The sequence below is a fragment of the Macrotis lagotis genome, chromosome 3, assembly GCF_037893015.1.
Source record: "Macrotis lagotis isolate mMagLag1 chromosome 3, bilby.v1.9.chrom.fasta, whole genome shotgun sequence".
Lineage (NCBI taxonomy): Eukaryota > Metazoa > Chordata > Mammalia > Peramelemorphia > Peramelidae > Macrotis > Macrotis lagotis.
Window position 1 is genome coordinate 6,977,806 of NC_133660.1, and position 12,366 is coordinate 6,990,171.

General features: G+C 35.1%; 1 pseudogene; it reads left to right on the forward strand.

Moving 5' to 3' along the window:
* The first annotated feature begins 439 nt into the window (after positions 1–439).
* LOC141515947 (tyrosyl-DNA phosphodiesterase 1-like) lies at positions 440–2,439 on the forward strand (annotated as a pseudogene).
* Positions 2,440–12,366: the final 9,927 nt, after the last annotated feature.

Consider the following 12,366-nt stretch of genomic DNA (forward strand, 5'->3'; position numbering starts at 1 on the left):
GCAGGATAAAATAAACCCTCATAAATCCTCAACATGTCTATATATGACTAGCAAGATACAGCAGAAAGAGCTAGAAAGAGAAATCCCATTGAAAGTAACTTCAGACAAAATAAAATACCTGGGAGTCTACCTGCCAAGGCAGACTCAAAAACTTTTTGAAAAAAGTTACAAAACTCTTCTCATGGATAGGCAGAGCTAATATAATAAAAATTGCAATTCTACCAAAACTAAACTAATTGTTTAGCATCCTAGCCATGAAAATTTCAAAAAATTACTTTAAGGAGTTGGAAAATGTTATAAGTAAATTTACATGGAGAAATAAAAAGTCAAGAATTTCCAGGGATTCAATGAAAATGTGCCTTACGCTTTTAGCGTCCCTGCTTGGGGAGGGCAATCGGCACAGCTGGGCCCCGGAGTGCTTGGACCTCCATCCTCTGATATGTCTCAGGAAAGCAATTATGGAAAATGGACTGTTTCTAGCAGTGATGAAAGTGGAGATGATAAAAAGACACACCTTGAGAAGCCTTCTACCTCTTCTCTACCCAGTTTTGGACAAGATGTGTTGAATGGTCCTGGCTACACATGTTCTGATGCCCGGAAAGCTGCTTACCAAAGGAAGTTATCTCCAACAAAATTTGGCAGTAAAAAAGGCAGCTTCTGAAATCTCATCCCCCAAAAGGCAGAAGAGTTCCCAGGAAGATTTAGGTTGGTGCCTGTCAAGTAGTGATAAAGAGTCCCACCCAAAAGACCAATCCAGGCAGTTAGGGAAAGGGACAGTCAAAGAGGAAAAATATACATCTCCAAAAGAGCCATCTGAACATAGGTCCAATGATTGCCAGCCTCCTGTCCTCCCAAAGACAGAGGAGGATTCTGAGACTTCAGATGAAGCCCAAGAACCATGGGACCTATTGGATTAAAAGAATCCATTTAGATTTTATCTCACCAAAGTCTCAGGAATTATGCCAAAATATAATTCAGGAGCACTCCACATCAAAGTGTGACATGACAAATGAATAAAGATATTTTAACCCCTCTGTTTGGGACACTTTTGTCTTCAGCTCAGTTTAACTACTGCTTTGATGTGGACTGGCTTGTAAGACAGTACCCAGTAGAGTTCAGGAAGAAGCCCATCTTGCTTGTACATGGGAACAAAAGAGAAGCCAAAGCTCGATTACAAGAGCAGGCAAAACCTTACGAAAACATTTCCCTTTGCCAGGCCAAGTTGGATATTGCATTTGGAACTCATCATACGAAAATGATGCTGTTGTTATATGAAGAAGGCCTTCGAGTTGTCATCCATACATCCAATCTCATTCAGGCTGACTGGCACCAAAAAACTCAAGGAATATGGCTCAGTCCTTTGTATCCACAATTACCATATGGAACACCCAGTGATTATGGTGAATCATCAACAAACTTCAAATCTGATCTGATAAGTTACTTGATGGCTTACAATGTTCCTTCTCTCAAACAATGGACAGATATCATCCAGGAGCATGAGTTTTCTGAAACAAGAGTTTATCTTATTGGGTCAACTCCAGGACGATTTCAAGGGAGTCATAAAGAAGACTGGGGCCATTTTCAGCTTAGGAAGCTTCTGAAGGAGCATACCTCATTTGTACCTGAGCAACAATGTTGGCCCATTGTAGGCCAGTTTTCAAGCATCGGCTCCTTGGGAGCTGATGAATCTAAATGGCTTTGTACTGAATTTAAAGACAGCCTGGTGGTTCTAGGAAATCATGGAAAGACTCAAGGACAGCAGGATGTTCCTCTTCATTTGATTTATCCCACGGTGGAGAATGTCCGGAAAAGTTTGGAAGGATATCCTGCTGGTGGCTCTTTTCCATACAGCTCACAAACTGCAGAGAAGCAACTATGGCTCCATTCCTATTTTCTCAAATGGTCAGCAGAAACCTCAGGTTGTACCAATGCCATGCCTCACATTAAGACCTATATGAGACTTTGTCCAGACTTTACAAAGATGGCTTGGTTTCTTGTCACAAGTGCAAACTTATCTAAAGCTGCTTGGGGAGCTTTGGAGAAAAATGGTACCCAGCTGATGATCCGATCTTATGAACTTGGAGTTCTTTTTCTTCCTTCATCATTTGGAATAGATACCTTCAAAGTCAAGAGGAAAGTCTTTTCAGAAAATCGGGAGCCAATGACCTCTTTTCCTGTGCCTTATGATTTACCTCCAGAAATTTATGACAGTAAAGGATATCAGGGCAATTTTCCTGTAGAAATTCTTTGAAAATGAGGTCAAGGCTCTTTTCCTGATCATGACTTTCAGATCGTCCATGGATTTGGAATATCCCCTATATTAAGGCACCAGACACCCATGGAAATATGTGGGTTCCATCATGAAAAGCTTAAAGCAGTCTGAAAGCAGACTAACACAGCCCAGACACTGGATTTTTTTTCTTTTTCTTGGGAATAGAATTACACAGAGACAATCCATTTTAAAAAACTATTTGGAAAAAAGTATTGAACAAGACAACTTTAAGAAAATCTGTCCAAAAAACTAAAGATGGTGATCTTTCCTATTTGTATTATTCCTAAAGCAACATATTATATTTTAATTCACTTTGTTAGACATATATTTTGAATTGGAGCTATTAAAGTGGGAAAAATACTTAAAAGAAATTCGATTTTAAAATAGCTTCATTGTTGTCTTAAAGATTCAAACTTGTCTCAGCAAGTTTGACTCTAATGTTATTCATGTTTCTGTATAAGGTTCCCACTGTCCATGAAAGATGCTATTTGTACAATTGAAACTCCTAAAGAGTAAATAAATGATAATTTAGTTAAAAAAGAAAGAAAAAGGTGCCTTACCAGATGTAAAATTATATTATATATATTATACATTATAAAGCATCTGTCCTCAAAACTGTATTGGGTAAGATATAGAGTGGTGGATCAATGGAATAGCCTAGGTGCAGTAGCAAGAAATGATTTTAGTAATCTGCAGTTTGATAAACCCAAAGAGTTCAGTTATTGGGATTAAAAACTCTCTCTTTGATAAAAACTGTTGGGAAAATTGGAAGTTAGTATGGAAGAAACTTCGATTAGATGAACACCACACATCCTATACCACGGTAAGATCCAAATGGATACAGGATTTAGACATAAAAAACAATATTATAAGCAAACCAGAAGATCAAGGAATAGTTTATCTGTCAGATCTATGGAAAGAGAAGCAGTTATGACCATGGAAGAGATAAAGAACATCATTCAAAACAAACTAGATAATTTTGACTACATTAAATTAAAAAGCTTTTGCACAGAGAAAACCACTGTAACCAAGATCAAAATAAATGTAGCAAATTGGGAAACAATTTTTGCAACTAGTATTTCTGACAAAGAACTCATTTCTAAAATATAAAGAGAAGTGAGTTAAATTTTCACAAAAACAAGCCATTCACCAATTGACAAATGGTCAAAGGATATACAAAGGCAATTTACGGTTGAGTAAATCAAAGCAATCCATAGTCATATGAAAAATTGCTCCAAATCATTACTTATTAGAGAAATGCAAATTAAAGCTTCTCTGAGATACCACCTCACAGCTCTCAGACTCATCAATATTACTAGAAAGGACAATGATTAATGTTACAAGGGATGCAGGAAATCTGGGACACTAATACATTGTTGGTGGAGCTGTGAACTCATCCAACCTTTCTGGAGAACAATTTGGGATTATGCCCAAAGGGTAACAAAAATGTCCATACCTTTTGATCCAACAATACCACTATTGGGTCTATACACTGAAGAGATGATAAAAAAGGTACAAAAACATCATTTGTACAAAAATATTTATAGCGGCTCTGTAGTGGCAAAAAAATTGGAAATTAAGTGACTGTCCTTCAATTGGGTAATGGCTTAACAAACTGTGGTATATGTATGTCATGGAACACTATTGTTCTATTAGAAACCAGGAGGGATGGGAATTCAGGGAAGTCTGGAAAAATTTGCATGAACTGATGCTGTGCAAGATGGGCAGAACCAGAAAAATATTGTACAAACTAAGAGCAACATGGGGGTGATGATCAACCCTGATGGACTTGCTCATTCCATCAGTGCAACAATCAGGGACAATTTGGGGCTATCTGCAATGAAGAACACCATCTGTATCCAGAGAATGAATTATGGACTTTGAACAATGACCAAAGACTATTACCATCAAATTAGGAGAAAAAAGCAAAAAGCATTATGTTATTGCATAATTTTACTATCCGATACTTTATTTTTCTTCTTTAAGGATATGATTCCTCTCTCATCACATTCAACTGAGATCAATGTATTACATGGAACCAATGTAAACACTAACAGAATGCCTTCTGTGGGGGTGGGGGTGGGGGAGGGAAGCAAGAATGGGGGGGAAATTGTAAAATTCAAAATAAATAAAATCTTTCCTTAAAAAAAAGAGATAAAAGACCTAAAAAAAAGAGATGATGATGAACAGGAATATTTCAGATAAAACTTGAAAGGGTATAACATGAACTGATGCTGTGTGTGGTAAGAAGAACCAGGAGAACGTTATATACACTAACAGTTGTAGTGTGCAGTGATCAACTGTGATAGATTTATCTATTCTCAGCAAGCCAGTGATCCAAGATAGTTCCAAGACTCATGATAGAAAGTGTCATAGACATCCAAAGAAAGTACTATGTAGTCTGAATGAAGATTAAAACACATTTTCACTTATTTTTTTGCTTGTTCATGGTTTTTCTCTTTTGTTCTGATCCTTCTTTCACAATATGATAATTATAAATGAATGATTGCTTGTTCTTTTGGGGAGGATAGAAAAAAGTGAGAGAGGTAGAGATGGGATTCAAGATCTCATGAAAATGAAAGTTGAGAGATATCTTTATATATAATTGGAAAAATAAAAATACATTTAATGGAAAAAATTTAAAAATGAGTTAAATTTTAAAAAGAAATTTAAAGTGTTAGGGCAGCTAGGTGGCACAATGGATAGAAAATTGGCCCTGGAGTCAGGAGGATCTGAGTTCAAATTTGGCCTTAGACATTTAATAGTTGCCTAACTGTGTGACCTTGGGCATTACTTAGTCTCATTACTTTAAATTAAAATTTTTTTAATGAGTTATTTATCTAGCAAAAGTTAGGTGCACAGTGGATAGAGAATTACACCTAGAGTCAGGAAAATGAGTTCAAATTCAAACTCAGACACTTATTAACTGCATGACTCTGGGAAAAATCATTTAATTTCTGCCTACCTCAGTTTAATCAATTTAACATGAGGACCCTAATAGTACCTGCCTCCTAGATTTGTTGTAAGGATCAAATGAGACAATATCTGTATAGTGTGCAGCACAGTGTCATAGTAAGTACTTAATGAATGTCTCTTCCCTCTTTTCCCCTCTCCCTTTGTCAATTAGAAATCACAGGCATAGTCCAAAATGCGTATGTGTGACTCACAGTTAGCAAATATAAGGACATAGATTTGAATCCTGGCACTACCATTTACAACTTCATTGACCATGCCCGAATCACTTAAACTTCTTCACTGCTCTGGTCCTCAGATTCTTCATCTACAAAATGAAGGTCTCTAGGGAAATTTATGGTTCTGCATCAAAGATCTCTTCATTACAATGGAGTTGTGACATTTCAGACAATGGTCCCTTCTGAATTATTGGCTAACTTTCTTGGTTTCTAAGGGATTTCAGGCAGGTTTTGGTCAGTCAATCAACAACACATACTAAGCATCTGCAACAGAAATCAATGATGCAGTCACTATCCTTAACAAACATTTATAAAGTGGCTATCATGATTTAAGTACTTGAGAAATATTGCCTCATTTGATCCTAAAAACAAGTCTGAGAGGTAGATGTTATTATGCCCATTTAATACATAAAGGAACTGAGGCAGACAGAGCTGAAGTGACTTGCCCAGTGAGACACTAAGTATCTGAAATTGGGTTTGAATTCAGATGTTCCTGACTCTAGATCAGTGCTGTATCACATACTATACAGAACAGTGATGAAGAATGTTGCTGATGTTCTATCAAAGATACACTTAATATGCAGAAAGAGACATACAGTTTCAGAAATGGGGGACTCTATTTCTTAGGAATTTTACCTTATATCAAGCTTTAATGTGCCTATTTGCAATTTCCAGACTCTGAGACCAGAGAACAAGTTTAAACCCTCAGCTAAATGATAGTGCTAGGAGCTGCAAGATGGTGTGGTGGATGCAGCAGCAGTGGTAAAAGCAGGACGACCTACAGACACTTGCAACCCTGGGCAATTCACAACTCCAATCGTTTCTCAAAACAAAGTAAAAGATGATAGATATCTCCTTATTTTTCCCTCTCCCACAACCATGAGTCTTCTTTTGTTCGTTCTATGTATTTCTTATTATTGGAACTGATCTCCATTTGGCACAGACCCTGCATGGCATAGTGAATTGAATGCTACAGGTGGTGTAGGGAGACCAGCATTCAAATCCTACCAGTGACCCAATCAATTCAGTCTCCCTGCATGTCCTCTTGCAATCTCAGTTTCTTCATTTGTAAAATGGAGTTGATAATATTTCTTGCCTCAGATTTTTGAAAGGAATCAAATAGAAAGTTTTATAAATTTCTCTGCCTATAAAGCCTCCACACAATTCTTAAAGCACCATTTAAATGTCAGTTATTATTGCTATCATAATCATGGCATCTTCCCCAGATACTCTTTAGCTTGTATTCTGAATCAATCACATCCTGAAGATAAGGAATGACTTGGATGAATCAAATGTCATCTATTTATTCTTTTTTTAATTGAAATTCCATTTTATTTTTCCAATTATGTACAAAGGTAGTTTTTCATCATTCATCCATTTGCAAATTTATGAGTTGCACAGTTTTCTACAACTTTCCATTTCCTGACCCCTCTCAATGATGGCAAACAGTCTGGTGAAAGTTGGACATGTACAATTGTGTTTAACATATTTCCATATTAGTCATGCAGTGAAAGAAGAATTAGAACAAAGGAGAAAGGGGGAAAAATGCATGCGAAAAAAGGAAAAACAAAAGAAGCTTTAAAAGAAGTGAACATAGTATGTTTTGCTCTGCTTTCAAACTCCATAGCTTTTTCTTTGGATATGGATGACATCATCCATAGCAGATCTCTTAAGATGATCCTTGATTTCTGAACTGCTGAAAGGAGCTTAAATCATCACAGATGATCATTTTACAATCCTGTTGTTAATGTGAATAATGTTCTCTTGGTTCTGATACCTTCATTCAGCATCAATTCACGTAAGCCTTTCCATGCTTCTCTAAAATCTGATGGTTCACTATTTCTTACAAAACAACAGTATTCCATAACATTAATATACCATAATTTGCTCAGTCATTCTCCAATTGATGGGTATCTCCTCAATTTCCAATTTTTTTGCCACTATGAAAGAACCACTATAAACATTTTTGGACATGGAAGACTTTTCCGTTTTTACATTTTTTATTGTCCTTTGGGCATAGTTCCAGATGGCTCTCCAGAATGACTGAATCAGTTCAAAAGTCCACCAGCAATGCATTAATTTACCAACTTTCTCACATGCTCTAAAACAATAATTATTTTCCATTTTGTCATCTTAGTCAATCTGATAAGTGTGAGGTTCTTCAGGTGTTGCAGTTTTCATTTTTCTAATCTATAATTATTTGGAGCATATTTTCATATGACTATAAGTAGCTTTAATTTCTGCATCTGAAAACTAGCTGTTCATATTCTTTGACTATTTATCAATTGGGTAATTACTTATAATCTTATAAATTTGATTTAGTTCTCTGTATTTTATAAATGAGTCCTTTATCAGAAATATTAGCTGTGAAAATTATTTGCCAGATTTCTGTATTCATGTTTTATAAACTTTTTAAAAGTTTTATTAACTTTTTAAATTTAATATTTATTTAATATCCAGCCATTTTGCAATTTATAACATTCTCCATTTCTTGTTTCCTCATAAATTTCTATCCTATCCACAGATGCAGCAGAAAGTATTGCTTGTTCTCTTAATCAGTCTGTGGTATTGCCCTTTATGTCTAAACCCTGTCCCCATTTTGATCTTATTCTGGTACAGAGTGTGAGATGTGGATCTATGTCCAGTTTTTTGCAAAGTGTTTTCCAGTTTTCCCAGCAGGAGTTTTTTTTTGAATAACGAGTTCTTATCCCAGAAGGGAATGTCTTTGGGTTTATCAAAAAGTAGATTACTATAGCCATTTACTACTTTTTTATACATACTCTAACATACTAATTCATTACTCTATTTTTTAACCAGTACCAGATAGCTTTGGCTATTGCACCTTTATAATAAAGTTTTAGATCTGCTATAGCTAGGTGACCTTTCCTTGAATTTTTTTCATCAATATCCTTGATATTATGAATTTTGTTACTGTTTTTTCAAGTTCTGTAAAATAGTTATTTTGGTAGTTTGATTGATATGGCATTGAATATACAATTTAATTTGGATAGAATTGTCATTTTTATTATATTAACTCAGCCTAACCATGAGCAATTGATGTTTTTCCAGTTGTTTAGATCTGACTTTATTTGTGTGAAAAGTATCTTGTAATTGTGCTCATATAGTTCCTAGGTTTGTCTTGGCATATTTTTGTTTTATTTTGCTTTTTGGTTTTTTTTAAGACAATGGGGTTTAGTGATTTGCCCAAGATCACACAGCTAGATAATTATTAAATGGTTGAGTCTGGAATTGAACTGAGGCCCCACCAGGGCAGGTACTCTTTCCACTGTGCCACTTAACTACCCCGATTACCACATATTTTATGTTGTATAAAGCTACTTTAAATGTAATTTCTCTTTTTATCTCTTGCCATTGGACTTTGTTGTTCATATATAAAAATACTGGTGATTTATGTGGGTTTATTTTATATCCTGTTACTTTGTTGCAGTTATTAATTGTTTCAAGTTTTAAGCTGATTTTCTAGAGTTCTCTATGTCATCATATTGTCTGCAAAGAGTGAAAGTATTGTTTCCTTATTGCCAGTTCTAATTCTACTTCCTTTTCTTCTTTTATTGCTAAAGCTAACATTTCTAACATTATACTGATGATGGGTATCCTTGTTTCACTCCATATCTTATTGTAAATGCTCCCAGTATATCACCATTACATGCTTGTTGACAGTTTTTAGATAGAAGTTGCTTTTCATTTTAAGGAAAACTCCATTTATTCCTATACTCTAGTTTTTTTAATACAAAAGGAAAGAAGGAAGGAAGGAAGGAAAGAAGGAAAGATTGAAGATTTCCTTTCACTGACAAATTTGTGGAGAGAAAAATAGCCTATGCTCTCATGGTTTTCTTGGCTTCATTAACAATACTTTCTTAGGTTCCTTTTGGTAGTCAGCAAACAGTGTACTAAGTCCTGGGGTTATAAGTTATATCCATAGTGAGTCCTATTTGAGACATGAATCTCACACCAAAAGAGTACATAAATATTATGCATCCAACATGCATCCATGCATATACATATATATATGTATGTTTATATAAAGTGTTTAATACATGAAAATTTATAGTATACATATAATATATGCCACTTTTGATGACATTTCACATTGCCATTCACATTTCAGGAATAGGGAAGGAAGGAAGGAAGGAAGGAAGGAAGGAAGGAAGGAAGGAAGGAAGGAAGGAAGGAAGGAAGAAGGGAAGGAAGGAAAGATGCAAAAGACACATACTCAAAGTTTAGACAACAGATGAGGATCTGGAAATGAAATTTTTTAACACAAGGAGGACTTATTTACCCTCATAGTCATTGCTGAAATTTGTGGGTTCCATGCCTGAATTAAGGTTCTGAATGGTTTAACTATTCAAAACAAACAGGACAGGTAAAGGATGGGGGGGGGGTCTTTTTATATTAAGAAGCTATGCTAGTATTTAAAATACACGAACCAGAGCAGGGAATCTTCATGGAAAGTTTTTAGGTTAAAAATTAAAGAATGAAACTCTAAAACTTATTTTATTATTAAATTCTACTACTGGATCACTTAAATAGATGAAAGGAATTAGAAATATGGGAAATAGGATCACAAATCCAAGGCATTCCATTAGAAAACCATTTGTTGAAACTCACTTTTGGAAAAAAAATGTTCCACTTGTAAATGTTTAGCACAATGGCAATTTTATTCTCCAAATGATGGAGAAAATAATAAGGGAAAATTCTATTCAGGAGCTAATTATTACTAATAGGAGGAACTAATAGCAGGAAAAGAAACTGCAGGAAATCTCAGAGGAAGTAACGTCCTAGGATTTGAGAGAGATGAAGAAGAAATATGGGTGTGGTCTGATGGGATCATGGGATCATTTGTAAAGCCAGATTTCAAAGGGTTAAGAGGAAGGGAGAGAGACACCATGGATTAAAAAAGTCTACAGTGCAAATCAGTCATGAGGGATATTTAAAATGAAATTCTGAAAAGTCAAAAGAAAATTTCATTGAGTAGGAAAAAAGTGGGATTCATATGAAGATACAAATACACATAGACCTCACTAATGAACTTAGATTTTTTTTAAAGAAATGTTCAGAAGGTAAAATTGAAGAAAGTTAATAATGGATATATGAGTAGATTAAAATAGCACTAGAAATGCTATTGTGAAGGAAGGTAGGAATAAAAAAAGAGTAATTTCTCCCCCATATATGGATAAGGAAGAATAAAAGAAGGTACATAAGAATGCTTAAGGTGAATAAGAAGAAAATAACTGACCACAGAAAGAAGAGATGTCTAATTTTTATCTTGCTTCTGTTTACTCTACCAAGGACAATAGTATTCTCTCTGTTAATTAAATAATAAAAATAACTAAAAAGAAGTTAATACCCAAGACAAGTAAGTTGATAATAAGGAAACCCTTAATTTCATCTGAATTTAAGTCATCTGGTTCAAATCAGTCATATTTCCAAATATTGGAACAATTAAAAGAGGTGATTAATTAAGGAGATAATTAAGAGGAATTGTTGATGATTCAATAATTGAAATGTCATGGGAGACAAAAATGCCACAAGATTGGAGAAGGTCAAATGTTTATTCAAATTTTCAAACGCAGAAAAGAAGATTCAGCCTGTGCATTCTTATGTACAGAAAATTCCAGAATGGGTCATGAAGAATATAGTAGATTCATAAATAAGAAGAGAAGTGATGATTAGACAGAGTCAGTATAGTCCTGCAAGAATAGTTCATGCTGGAACAATTTCACTGTCTTTCTAGAGAAGAACACAAATAAGGAGAAGAGTAGAATAAAGATGTATATAATTTACATAGATTTTAACTAAACATTTAATAAAATATAGCATACTATGCTTGGGGAAAAGATGGAAAGATTTGGCCTAGGTATTATTTAAACCAGATACATTTAAAGTTGGACTCAAATTGTAATTGTTAATGATTCAATGTCATTATGCCAGGAGGTCTCTAGTTGAGTATCCCCAGAGAGCTGACCTTGGTCTTATTTTTTTTAACAATTTTTCAATGCCAGGGATAAAGAAAGGTGATATCCTTAAATCTGTAGATAACATTAATCTGAGAGGAATAGCTAACAAAGAAGATGGGAATGTCAATATCCAAAAATATCAGGACAAGTCAGAGCTCTGGTATAAAATGATTTTATTAGAAAAGTGGGAGATGGTATGACCAGAGAACAGAGAAACAGCTCTGAAGCCTGGATTCAATCCCAGCTTTGACACACGTCAACCACATGACCCTGAGAAAATCCCTTAACTGCTCAGGACAACTCTATTCGCTTGTACATTGCAGAGAATGTGCCAAGCTGCATTGGTTGAAGGAACTTCCTCATCTGGACATTCCCTATATCAGTTCCACCACGGGTCTTGAACCTAGTTTTTAAATCAAGATAAATGCAAATTCTTACAATTGGGCATTTGGGCATTTGAAAGGTTCTCATATTCAATTCAGAAGGGATTGGATTTATTCCGACTCCTCCCAATGGGAAGAAACAAAGCCATAGGTAGAAGTCCCAAAGAGACAAATTTAGGTTTAAAATTTCCTAAGTAGTTCAAATCCAGCTTCAGACACTTAACTCTTACCAATTTAGTGCTTTTGATTGCCTCATATCCAGGGCCATCTCCAATCATCCTTATCTATATCTGACCACTGGATCCTGATGGCTCTGGAGGAGAAAGTGAGACTGGTGACTTAGCACGGTAGCCCCTCACTTAAATTCAATTCATGTGCTTGTCATAGTGTCACCTCCCTGAAGTCATGGTCTTCTTCAAAAGTGAAGGACAAACATTATATACACCTATACATACAAAACATACACAAAGATATATATATATATATATATATATATATATATATATATGTATATATATACACACACAACACACACACACACA